Source organism: Podarcis bocagei, assembly GCF_964188305.1.
Source record: "Podarcis bocagei genome assembly, chromosome: 2".
In the NCBI taxonomy this organism is placed as follows: domain Eukaryota; kingdom Metazoa; phylum Chordata; class Lepidosauria; order Squamata; family Lacertidae; genus Podarcis; species Podarcis bocagei.
Window position 1 is genome coordinate 80327743 of NC_138126.1, and position 14015 is coordinate 80341757.

General features: G+C 44.6%; 1 protein-coding gene across 2 annotated transcripts in view; it reads right to left on the minus strand.

Moving 5' to 3' along the window:
• CPEB4 (cytoplasmic polyadenylation element binding protein 4) overlaps positions 1-624 on the minus strand; it is a 54369-nt gene extending 53745 nt beyond the window's left edge. The window contains exon 1 of one of the 2 annotated variants that reach the window (XM_081178432.1): positions 142-624. The gene's annotated coding sequence lies outside the window, so the exon portion shown is untranslated. The remainder of the gene's footprint in view (positions 1-141) is intronic. The other variant, XM_081178433.1, reaches the window with a different exon arrangement.
• Between the last annotated feature and the right edge of the window lie 13391 nt (positions 625-14015).

Here is a 14015-nt window from a genome sequence, read left to right on the forward strand (position 1 = left end):
AGAAGAGAGACGAACCTCTTTCGAAGGTGGGGGAAGGTGAGGAGGAAAATATAGGGCTGATGCCGCCCTTGCTCCCTCGGAAGGAGGGGGGAATGAAAGAGAGCAGGGATTTCACCCCCACCCCCGCAGAAGGACTTTTACCTCAGGAGGGGCGCAGTCTCCGGCGGGGAGGGGATGGCGCTGGCGGGGGGCCGGGCTCCTCTCTCCCCCATGGGAGCCGGTTTCTCAAGGGAGGGAGGGTCACGAGGATCGCTGGGTGGCGAAAGAGCAGGGAGGGGCGATATCAAGCCTGGCTCCGGAGGGTGGAGGAGGAGGAGGCGGCGGCGAGGGAGGCGGCGGTGGCGGCTCCCAGGGGTCCTGCCTTTCCTCCCGCTCCTGATGCTCCGGGGCTGCGGCGGCTGCTGCTGAGGCTGCGGCTGCTTCTCCTCCGCCTCGGCTCCTCCCGGCGTCGTTCTTTTCCCCTCATGTAACACAACTGTTTCTCGGGCGGGAGGACCGGGGGGGGGCTCCTGTTTAGTCACGAGGCGCTGGGCTACTCTGTCGATCCGCCGGTTCGCCACTCCGGCCCGGCCGCCTCAGCCGCCGCCGCCGCCGCCACCGTCGTCGTCGTCGTCTCCACAGGACCGAGCCTCCGATCGAAATGACAACCAGCTGGAGACAGGCAGCGCGGCACTTCCGGTTCAGAGAAGCCACGCCTCTTCCCCCCCTCCGTCTCTCCCTCTCTCTCCCTTCTCTGGCAGCGGCCACGCCCCTCCCTCTCCTCAGCCGCTAGGCCGCCTCTCCCTAAGCCAAAAGAGGGACTGCGGGAGTCGGCAGCCCTTTTGGATGAGGGCAGAAATTGTTCGGCGCGGGGGCCATCTTTGTTTTGGGCAGTTTTCTTTTCCTCAGAGCGAACCAAGGTGGACATGTTGGTTTAGGTCGGGGAAACTCCCGTGACAGGTGAAATTATAGTTGGCCTCGCTTAAACAGCCATTTTTGATTATGGCAGATGTTAAGGTTTTATCATTGGTTAAAGGGCTCACTGAAGATTGGCTTGTTTTATGTGCTGGAAATTAAAGCTGCATCACACACACACACATATGCATTTATATATCTTTATATATATATTAAGTATGTGTGTGAGAGAGAAAGAGACAGGTGCAGGTTTGATTTCCAGCACATATAGATGCAGAGTGTTTATTCGAATAGGTCGCTTAAATATATATATATAGGCGACCACGTATTCGAAGAAGAACTCTGCATCGAAGTTAAGAGAGAGGTTGGCCCTAGTTTAAGTCGTGAGACTGGTAGAAAATGCTTTTTTAAATGCTTTTTTAAAGAATGGTTTTCATTTCAGGCCACCCCACAGGAACATGTTGTACGTTTCGCCTTCCATGACAGTTCATGTTTCTCCTCCTTCGTTCGGCCTCTGCTCGAGGCAATGAGGAAGTTTAAACTGCAAGGATCTTGAGAATACCTCGATAAAAGCCATTTTGCTGGAAATACTAAGCTTCCTCTCCTGCGGGGACTTCGGGGAGAGTGGAGAAAGGGTGAAGAAGAAAAGACTCGTTGCGGGGAGAGACTGTCGATCCCTTCCAGGTGCCAATTTTTACTGCAAGAAGGTGCAAACCAAATGAGACAGAAAGGATTTGCCTAAGCACCAGCGAGCGCTCTGTGAACTCACAGAACAGGCCAGACCCAATTATGTCCTGATAGATGTTGCATCAACAGAAAACCAAAGGGCACCTCCTTTGCTGTGTGGGTGTGTTTGGTCCCACTTGGTGATAGTCGTACTTTTCAGCTAACCAAACATTCCCTTATGGACCGACCTCTCATGCCCCCCGCATGTATCTATTACCGCAACAGGAAAAGGCACATGTTTGGCACATACGTACCAAAGACGGAAATCGCCGTTGGCAGCTTAACAATTTACTTATGAATCCTATCCAGGGTTAACGCCTCTCTGTGCTGTCGCTGAACAGACGGCTTGAAACTTGCGAGGGCCAGGGTTCCTTTAAATGCCAGCACGCCTTTGTCGGTGCGTTAGGGTGATGAAAGATTAGCCATGGCGACGGGCGGCATGACTTTCAAACTTATACGTGGCTCTTGCCAACCGCAGGGCCGAGCTGCGCCCTCCTCGCCGGATCTGGCAGAAAACCGAGGCTGCTTCTGGCCCGGAGCGCATCTGCAGCGCCGGCAACCCCGGATGCAAGCAGGAAGGCGGCGGGGCTGGGATCCGCAAAAGGGAGCCGGGAGAGAGCGCCCACCACTACGCTGGGGTTGCAAGATGGGGAGGGGGGAGGCAGCCTGAAGGTGGCATGAAGAGGAGACGAGGGCCGTCTGTTTGGGGGTACAAGCCTTGCCTCTGCTCCTCTCCTCCCCTCGGAGGAGTTGGAGGGCAATGCTACCTTGTCGTTAGGAGAGCTAGCGGGAGAAACCCTGCTTCTGACCCGAAAGAAAGGAGGAAGCAGGAACGGCAGCATGAAAGTGGAAAGGAGGGGGGAGGGGGAGGGAAGAGACCCTTGAAAGGGCAGCTCGTGCCTTACCTACTGGCTCTTGCGAAAGAGACCAGTGTGACCGAGGAGGTGGCAGGGAAGCATGGCCTCCGTGGCAAGCCCCTCCAAGGGTTGCCGGGAGACACACCTGCTAGCCCAGAGAGAGGAGGAGCCGGCTCCTGGCAGCCCTCGGGGCAGGGAGTGAGGGACCGATCTCAGCCAAGGCACCATCTGCTCGGAAGAAGAGAGTAGGGACCCCTCCTAGTGCAGACAGCTAAGGTGCGGGAGGGGGAGGGGGGCTCACCAAGGGAAGCCATCGGGGGAATGTAAAGGGGGCAAAAACACATTTGACTAAGGCATCGCTAGCCAGAGCTTCTGTTGAGTGAGGTGCATGGATGGCTCCCCCTCTCCCGATCACAAGGACGAAGTATGTCGTTGTCACTCAAGGGAGGTTGAGTGCAAAGAAATGTGACTTTACACGCTACCTCTGAATGCATGGACAGTAATCCTAGCCTTAAGAGAAATTAGAAACGTCTTCAATGATGAGCATTTAGTAGGCCACAAGGAAGTTGCCACCCCTGGGTGTAGTGAAGGGTGGGCAAGGTGGGCAGCGCCCCCCCATAAAGTAAATAAATTAAAATGCTTAACTAACTGACCAAACACATCAAAGATAGCTCAGTTCTGCCCCCAAAACATTGATCCTCCCTCCCCCCATAAATCCTGGCTATGCTATGCCAGTGCTGTCACCCTGTTTATAATGACAAAAATAAAAACATTGAGAGCAGGGATCTCCTCTTTGCACTGCATAAACAAAGTGGAGCATTTAAGGTTGCAGTTCTAAGGGCAGCAGGGACTTTAAGTGGTATAATTTATGTTTTGCATGCTGTAGGTTCCAAGTTCAATCTCTTATCTCCAAAGGACCAAACAGCCAATGATGGTCCAGAGTTCTGCCTGCAATCGTACCTACAAAGCTAATACTTGCCAATACTGGGCCAAATAGTCTGACCTACAGCTTCCTATGCTGTTATTTGTATGTAAGCTGCACTGAATAAGTAGAGCAGTGGATTTCCCCCCCCCCCCATATAAATTGCAAATTTAAACGTGTATATGCAAAAGATAAAATTAAACACATGATCTTCAAGCAATTCTGAAAAAGTCTTCCATTTTTGGAGATTCAAAAACCGAATATTCTGGTACCAAATTTATTCATCTCACTGCATTTTATGACCTGGTATTTTTCGCCCAGAAATAATTCCCATATTCAAAAAGTGGCAATACATTCAGATTTATTTAAATAACAGTTCTTACATAAAGGAACAAGACTTGCACACAAAAATTAACAAATATACAATGGAGTTTTCATCCTCTTGTTGCAGCAGAAAGCCGAGTTCCAAGCAGTATGTTGTGTAGGAGTTTTGTGTAAGAAAGTAATTCTCATATGTTCTGGTTTCTAAAAATGGTAAAACCAGACTGCAGCACACTCTTGCTTTTCCTACAACAAGGATCCTTTGACCTCATCGAGATTTACTTTCAAGAAAACATTTGCTGGTTTAGGCTGTACATTGTTGCCATCAATGGCAGGACCTGCCCGCTGTTGTCCAGCAAAAGCAACTCTAAAGGTTCTTTAAAAGCATCAGATAAAAGTAAATATAAGGCATCATACTGATCATTCATAGCATTCCACATCTATAGCATGTTTTACAAGCAGCCATTTTGCACTAGCAGTAGCACTTGCTTACCCTAAAATCCTTGACCTGCTCCTGCACCCCCCCCCTGCTTCACCAACAATATGCAATTTATTACTGTTCAGTTTTCAAAGGTTCTCACCTGACTTGGTACAGGGTGCTTCTAGATGACCCGTTTGTTGAGCATTCAGCTTGATTTGTTTGTGGAAAGATTAGGTGACATTGGCTATTTGATGAGCATTCATTCTGATTTGCTCGCAGTGATGTCCAAGCAGATGTAATCCCACATCCAGTGCATTTTCCCATCACTTTCCTTATTGCAAAAAGTCCAGTCTTTTGAGGAAGAGGATTTACTGCACACTACTATATTAGTGCAACCTGAATTTGCTGGTATGTGATTGAATCCCACCCGAAAATAATTGACAAACTGGAAGTGCCCTTACTAAATACCACCGCATAGGTAGTAAATCATATTTTGATTTGGCTTTTACATCTCTTTTTCACCGTATTTTCAGAAGATAAGTCACAAGTGACAGCAGGGAAGTGCAATATTGGATGGGTGTGAATCTCAGTGTGTGTTTAGTCTCCCCAAGGCCACCTGTATCTCCTACAATTCTCCATCTTCCTTCACATGCCAATCCAAATGGAAAGTTCACAACTCCTTTGCTCATTTCATAACTTCCGTTACACCATCTTAGCCACTGCTTTTTTAAAAAAACCACCTTGCATTCTTATGCATTTTTGTCATTTTGATTACTTTGACTGATCTATCACTATGGCTAAAGTGTCTGAGGCTGAACTCAGTGGCCCTTACTTCTAGGCACTTGTAGGATTGAACTGCAGATTTGGTGAAGCGAGATCACTGAACCTTTTGCTAAAATTGATTAAACTGTGGTAAACTCTTAGAGAAAAAGATACAACAACTGCTCTCTGGAAATCTGATGCATGGGGTACTGCATTTGCTGCCTGCTATTGGAATGCCTGCTCACCTCCACTTATACTGTGCTTGTGCATCTACTGTATAAACAAGGCAGATATTACAATTGTGCCATAAGTTTCCAATGGAAGCTAAACCTTGTAGCATTGCCCCTGGAACCACTCATCATTTGGGGAAGAATATAGCAGCAGTACTGTGCAAATCCCCAGATATTGTAACTAGACTAAATTTAGTAACACAAAACACGGGCATTTGGATTTTCTGCTTTCAGATTCGATTGTTGATGTGTTCGTGTGCTTAGTGCAGAAATCAGTAGCCCTTGAATACTAGGAGGAGAAGCTGTTTGCATGACAACTGCAAAAGGGGGAAAAAATCCACAACCACAACCAATAATCCTTAAAGCCTTTTCTCAGCCCATCCCAAAGAGCTTGCAAGTGTAGATGCATATTGCAATATGCCAGGAAGATTAGTAAACCAGAGTTCTATTATGCAAAGTGACTTTGCAAAGCTGGAGCAAACCTTTGTACCTTGACACTGTGCCAGATGCATCTTTATCCCCCATGACGTACTACCCTGTTCCACTTCTCGTCATTCCTATCTGCTCCAGCCCACTTCAACTTCCCTTCTTTTATTCTCTGTTCCCACCAACACCTGTATACATATCACAAAATCCCTCAAACTATTCCACAAATATTCTGTAAAAATTCTGTTAGTAAAATCACACAAATAAAGTGTGCATGTAGATGTTCATGCATTCCTTGCACACAAACCCCATTTTCTTGCCAGGAATGCTAGAGCCAATTCTTGAATGTTTATTCAAACCAGACATTCCATGTTTCTTAAAGCACGGCAGTGAAAAAGATGGATCATGTACCTGGGGAAATGCAGTGTCCGCTATGAATATTCAGTACAGTAATTCAATATTCATTTAACAGTGTTAACATCTTTTCTGTATTTGTATTTTCTCCCCTCTGATGTAAACCTCCAAGCAAAACTTTGAGTGCCGTTTTTATACATGACAAATTTCATACATAGCTATTGGTTTCTTGTAGGAAATTGTGCACATGCTCCATGTTCACTGTTGCAGCCGTGTTCATCCAGTGTTCACTAGATGTATCTTTCTCCCCTGAAAATCACTTCTTGACCAAGTGGTTTCATTCCGAAAATAAAAGCTCATTGCCGATTGATTCTGCATTGCTCCACATGTCTCTGTTTGAAAACAGATGTAGGCGTTATTGAGAATGGGGAGTGGATGTATCCACACCTGTCCAATGAAGTTGTGTGTGGACACAAGGCAGTAACAGAGAGAAAGGGCTAAAGAGAACTTTGGAGCTGAGATAGATCTTTACAGTTTTCCACCTTGTTCTCCAAGGTGAATGGGAAGAATGCCAATAAGGGTCCATTTATCAATTTCTGCTGAAATCTCTATGGTTGAGATTGTTGCAAAACCTGACCAGGTAGCACGAAATATGAAAGACCTCCATCTAAGACCACGAAGAGCCATGGCTTGTTAACATAGTGAAACTAGGTTAGATGGAGCAATTTTCTGTCTTAGTATAAGGCTGCTCCCTCTGCTCCTGGGTCAAGTTTGGGACTGGTTTCAGCCACCCGAGTTCCTCTTTCCTGCCAGAATGCTGCCTTAGAACTCTCAGGTTCATATAATATATAACTAAATTCTTATATGGGATTCACTTCTACGTAGGAAATGCTATAACCATCCCTTGCCGTTAACAAATGCACATAGTTCACTCTGTGTACATGCTGTGGTCACCTCCCACATATCAGGATATCTTCACAGGAAGACATTTCAGGACTGTGTCTACACTTACCTGTTTGCAGTGCAAAAATGCCCAGTGAAGTTGCCTCGCGACTGGGCCTAGCATGCTATTGGCAGGTTTTCTTAAAGTAAAATCCTTTTTCGGTTCTCTTTGGAATGTTGCACAACAGCAGGTTTTGTCAGAATCCTGTTTTATGCTGCACCAACTACCTTCCTTACTTAAGTTACATAGCACACTCCATTCAATGTATTTCCCCAGAAAAATGTTCAGCACCTTAACCCCCTGACCTGACAAACTAGACTTGGGCTCAGGAGCTAGGACACATGGCTACTGCCAGGTGCCACCTGGTGTCAATGCAAGACAAGGGTTTTTCCTTGCAAACACAGCCATGACTATGTTGCTTCAGAAGGTTGAAAACAAAATAAATTATAAAGTATGTCCTCAAAAACTACCTTGCAAATATATTTGCTACCTAGGCCTTTCTCAGACCTCTGTTACAATATCCATGACTGCTAGTGTTCTGTTAACAGACATTCCACTTCCATCATAAACTTCTAATATCATCTCCCTTCAAGATGGAGACTCTTTGAATAAAGATGGTCTCTCAAAAGGCGCCTTTCCTTTCAAGCCAGGGGGAAGGCGACTTGAGTTACCTTTGTGGATTACAACTGTCAGAGTATCATCTGGCTTGAGGAAAGCCGAGCCCTTGGCCTTGTCAGTCAGCATAGTGCAGATAAAACAACCACATGACTTCTCAATTGCTGATAGTGGCCACATATGCTTCTTTAACTGTGTTTTGTTTTGCTGATTTTATCATTTTATTTGTTTTAAAATACAGCCTCCTATTCTACAAATATGAAAGGATCCAATCTTCTTAGCCTAGAAATAAAGGAGTGCCATATTGGAGTGGGGGCATCTGTTTGGATAAACTAAGCATCCATTTCTTTTTTGACCAAATCAGTTTTCTATAGTTGAAGTTTCCAATGTTTGAAGTAGTCGTTATGTGGTGGCTGAAACTCTGTAGCCATTTTTTGGGTGGTCAAGTGCAGCTTGGGCTGGGAGGCCACTATGTTCATCTTTCATATTTCTGAGTGACATCTCTAATATGCCACGTATGACAAGTAGTCTTTGTGTACAGTGGTAGAAAGGACATCTGACAGAAGAAAAGACTCAGCATCATTCACTTTCTCCTCCCTCAGCTATCTCTGATTGAGTTATCTCCAGGCAACCAAGCAGTAGCTAATATAGAATAGACCAAATTTAAGGAAAATCTTTTGTTTCCAAATTGCATATTTTCCAGTGCAGTCCTATGCATGTTTTACTTGCTGGTTGGTGGGGGCCATCCCATTTTGTTCATGGTGATCTACCTCCTAGCTAAGTGTCTGTGGGTGTTTATGAATGGGTGTGTAGGATTGCCGCCTTAGACCACAGCAACGCTATAAGTGATCTCTCTTAAACACTCACAGCCTTTTGTCTGAGGCAAACTGGAATTGCAGATCTGGATTCCTGTGTTATGTTGTGTCTCTGATCATCCACTGCAACAGCAAAGACTTGTTCTATAAGCTCAGTAAACCATTTAAATTCTGCATAGGGCACATTATATGTGCTAATAGCATCATTTAATAAAGCCATCTTTGCTATTTTTCTATGATTGCATTAAGGTACTATGTATTTATATACCCTCATATGTTAAACAAGCGTTTAATAGAATTCACTGCCTTGCAGCCTTCAGCCTCTTTCTCTCCCTTCCTCCCTCCCTCCCCCCTCTCTCTTTTAAAGACATCAGTGCCCAAAGAACTATTTCAGATGTAGTAATTATGTAATATTAATGAATGGTATCACATGCAGTTGTATTTGCCCGTTCTTTAATGTAGTGGAAGAGATTCATTGTATGTAATGTGCTTCTTGAGAATGGCCTGACGCGGCAAAAATGCCCCAAGTTTAACAGCTCATGTAATATATAACAAATGCATAAATAATTTAGACCCAGAAATAGGTAGCATTTTAAGAGTGGTGGTACTCACATCGATGTACATAAAGTCTGGCAATTAATTCCACGGAAGCCTCCCATCTCAATCAGCCTTAGCAAATATATCTGGGATAAAACTACAGAATACTGTTTTGATCTTATGTACCAGTGATGTCCAGCAGTGTATGTCTACTCACAGAGGTAAGCTGTGTTGAGTTGAATGGCACTTACTCCCAAATAAGCGGATATAAGCTTGCAGCTAAGTGTGTGGTGGGAGGGTATAACTTTCTGCAGATACAAAGCAAATGAAACAGCAAACTAAAATAGTGTTGCATTAGGTTTTTTCACCCCAATGTAACATAGGCATGAAGGTTTTGTGAATTGCATATACATTACGGCCTGTTTATCTCGATGTTTTACAACAAAGCCTTTAAAGAGTCTCTAATGTCAGATTTCAACGCTGGAGCTTTCAGAGGCTACATGCCTGAAAATCCTAGATTCTCTCTTGATCATACTGAGGCAGCTTCTCTGATGAAGATGGATAATTGCTTGATGGGACTGGTAGTCTCTAGGCTGTATTCTCTGTATTAACAACCAGAGCATCTGCAGTCTGCTGTGTTTTATGCAGATCAGGTGCAGATTTTTCAGCTCCTGGCACATTTCCATTGCAGCTTTTGAATCCATAGAATTCACACCCCACTCTAAAATGTGTATAATCACACATTTTGCCATACATTGCAAAATGCCAGAGGGTTCAGGAGCCTTTGGGTACAAAGCCATATTGAACTGTGCCCTATTGGCATATAACGGCACATAATACCCGGTAAGTAGCAATTCTTAAATGCACTTTGGAGCAGCAAAATGAAAATCTTAGGCTTAAGATTCTGGATCTTCTGGCTTGCAGGGTTTATTTCAGGCAACAAAGGCCGGCTTGTGGAAGAGAGTGGTTGCATGTTTAATATTCCACTTTTCCCTTCATTGGGGAGAAAAAGAATCTGGGGTGTCTGCTGGGATGGTAGAAAGAGCACATGCTTAGTAGTTTTCTCCCCCCATGTTAGGGAACCAGGTCTGTCTCATTACTGGTGACAGCACATATTGGTAGGTCATAGAGCAAGGGGACAGCCCTGCACAGAACAGCTGGGGCCCAGAGCCAGCAATCTCATTAAAGTAAGCTGCTGCTATATCCAGCCTGTAATAGAGCTTTGCAGCTTGATTATATTCAGTGAAAGCAGGTCATTACAAACACAGTGCTTTTTGCATATTATCTAAATTGAAATAATAATATGTTCTCTCCTTTCATGTGCTATATTGATAAATCCCAACTTATGAATGAAACATGTTGATTAGTTAGTTAAAAGGAATTAGTTCTGCATTACGCTTCCAAGTTTAAGGCTTGATTAGTGCAAACAAATAACTTTTTCTTGATAATAAGCCATTTGCCGATTATTCTTTTAAATGGAACACACCAGCCTCAAAATGATCTAGAGAGACAAGTGAGAGCGTCATGGGATTCCCCTTCCCCACATGCCTCTTTACTGTTGGAGCTTAAATTCGATGTTACTTTTAGAACCTGGTAAAATGAAGCAGATCTACATAGTGCCAGGTCCTCTTCCTTTTATACGGTAATATAAACATAGCAGAAATACACGAACGGCAGTATGCTTGGAAACAGAATAAGACAGGGAGAAAATGTAATATCAATGTAGCAAAGAGAAAGGAATGTGCCCATCAAATACAGTACTGGTAGCTGGTTGACAATAGATCTTTCTATTACTGCTTCCTCCTTATTTAGCAAATAAACCATCAGGTTTGTGGCCTGGTCCTAGGACCTGCTATGCCAGTTTATGCACATTTAGAATTGGGCGTGACTAGCTGTAGCACAACAGCATATAACTATTGCAAGAATGTTGTGTAAGCCATTTGTGTAGATGTGCCAGCACATAGCACAGGTTTCAGAAGAAAGGAAGAAATCATAGCTTCAGCAGCTTTTCTAGATATGAGTAAACTCTTTCATACCTGCATAATCAACCCCCAGTTTGATTGCTGCAAGAAACCTTACACCCAGTTGTACCTTTTGAAGTACCTATTTAACCACTAGGATTTCAGCTCTGCTGGATGGCAGATTTAATGCAACCACCTCAGAAACCCTTAAGTACCAGTTGCAAAACAACACCAGTAGTAATTCAAAGAAGTAAAGGCAGCATACTTCCTAGTGGAGGGGGGAAGGGGGGACATTAACAACACTGGAAGTGTTTCCTTGACCTCTTGTAATAGTCAGTGGCATGTGGTTGCATATATGTGAGATCATCTTCTGAGTCTGCTTAATGTAGGTGTAATGCAGATGTCCACCCCTTCATCTGACACTGCATTTTTTTCAGGGCCTCTCATAATAAATGAATGGATTTAGGACATTTGCTTAACTCGCAGCAAAACACTGGGAATTAAGCATGTGCTTAAACTTTAGAAACAGAGCAATCCTAGCCATATCTATTCAGAAGTAAGGCCTACTGAATCCAAAGGGGCTTACTCCCAGAGAACCATGGTTAGAATTGTTACCTAAATGTATGAAATAATGGGCTTAAGGTTATATTTTCTTGCAGTATGATCCTAATCAGGTTTACTTCATCACCAAGTTCAGTGGGCCATATGCTGCAATCCTGAACATGCTTACTGAAGAGTGGAGCTTACACCCAAGTAAACATGCATAGGAATTCAGCATTAATTGGTTGTTCAAATATGTCTCTGTGTGTTTTCCCCCCAGAGTGAAAGTTGTGCCTGGCTAAACGTGAAACCAGGCATTAAAATAGTAATTCTAGGCCTGGTAAACAGACAAAAATTGCTGATAATAAGTACATTATTGACAGCAGGTAAGTTGGTCAAACTGGAAGACTGCTGAAGTGTCTGTGATAAGAAAATAAACTTGGAAATGACTGCAATTCTGTCTTGTCCATGTCTTCTGAAGCTGCTGACTGATCACAAGTCTATCACAGGGGTTGTAGATCCTGTGTGCCAACTGGTAGATGGAGGTTCTTGGTATCTAGAATGGTATATGTTGTCTGAATGGGCACAAGATGTGAGAAGCAAAGGATTGGAGGAGTGAGACAATGCCCTTCTAGATCAGGCTTGGTTACTGTCTTGCATCACAGGACGAAGACAGCAGAGGCATCCTATCTAAGGCTGACAGTCTCAAGGAAGCTCCACCGGGATAACAGAAGCAATTTAAGGCAGTGGGTGGCCAGCAATGTAGTGTGTCAATGAAGGACAGACCCTTTTGAGCTCTTAAATGTTTGGAGAAATGACTAGGCTTCCTTGGACAGCAGCAAAACTAGGCTTTATTTTATCCGGGTCAAAGACCCAGTTTGGTAACCCCCATGCACATTTGCGTACACACACACACATGGGCTGGGAGCCCTCTGGAGGCTTCACCTGGGGCAGAAAGCCTAGCTAGCCTCCCCCTGCCCCCCGCCACCCCAAGCTAGGACTCTGCCTTGGACACAGAAAAACAGGCACACACAGAATTTTCAGTAACAGAGTCTTTTTAAACAGTAGCATGATGTTGTAGTCTCGTTGCTAAGCCACAACCTGCAGAGTTCAGTGGAGTGGGAGGCCAGCCAACCAGAAGTGTCTGGGGCAGAGTCAGCATCCAAAGTCAGATCCAGTCCTAGGGTCAGGCAAACAGTAATCCACATGGTTAGATGGTTCAGGGGTCAGGGAATCCAATGAGCAATGGACAAGCAGGAAGGTCGGACCAGGAACTACATGTGCTGTTTCCAGCATCTGACTGCTGCTGGAAGTTCTGCCTAAGAAGGATGAAGCCAGTTTGTTCTCATCAGCGCCTTCTCCTCTGAGTCCTTGAAGGCTGAACAGCTGAAGGTGGAGTCAATCTGCCTTCTCCGCCTTCCAACTGCTGTTCAGCAGGTGAGGCCAACTCCTAACCCATGACACATAAGTGCAACTAAGCAGACACTTTGGCTTCAGGGGGCAGCTAAAGTTGTCTAAAGGGACCATACAGATGTGGTGGAACAGTGACATGAGTTATGAAGTATCATTTTAGGAATCAGGATTTGGTCCCTGTTCTCAGCAGCCCTTAATGACTGGGATCAGTTCTGGAGATACTGTTGATTCATTGGGTGGTGAAGCGTGGTCCTAAGAGAACCTTTGATTCAGTATCAGAAATAACTGCATCATCATTCGCGAACTCTCAGGATATAAGAGGATGTGGCCAGATCTTCGACTCCTTAGATTATATTTTCCACCCCCTTCTTGGGACCTATAGAGTTAGATCAAGATGCTTAGTTCCAGTCTTCCCCCACAGGAGAAGGTGGGAAGGATACAAGCTGTTTATAATCTGGTTTGTTTCAGAAATGTCTGCATCTAATAATAACTACGGCAAATACTTGCCTGAACACCATGCTCAGTTTCCAGGGGCTGTATGCATAATTTCTGAAGTAAACAAAACACTTGTGTTTTCTACTTATTATTAGATGCAGACATTTTTGAAGCAAACTACAGTCCTTGCATTTGAAAGAAAGTCCTCGCATGTGAAAGAGAGTTTTAATATTCTTCCCACTGCACCACCATTTTCTTAGTTCTTTAACTATCCTAACTGCCCTCTCCAGTTTGCTTCCAGTGTCCAAAAGACGAGTAAGGAAATTATTGTTCAAATCAAGACAGGCAGATAAGGAATATAAAAATTCCATGGAATGGTATGAAGAGACACATGAGGCCCCTTCCTTGCTGAAGCTAAGTAGGTATGGATCTACTCAGTTCCTGGTTGTGTGCCTGCACACCACCTTGGTTTTAGATACTTTTGCCTGTAACATGGGTGCAATGCCTTTGGATTTAATGATAAGTCGTTCATTCACCTCCATTGTTTCATTCGTTTATTTAGGAACACAGGAAGCTGCCTTCCACTGGGCTAAATAATTTAGCTCAGTATTGTCTACACCAGATATCTTCAACCTTTTCATACTCAGGACCTACTTTTATCCCCAACAGGCATTTGGGGACCCCTTTCTTCATCTTTTACCATATATTTGCAAAGTGGTGTGATCCTGTTGTGACCCAACTTGGATCATGCCACAATCTACTAGCTGGTCCCAACCCACCAGTTAAAGACCACTGGTCTACACTAAACTTGGCAGCAGCTGTCCAGGGTTTTAGAGAGAGGCG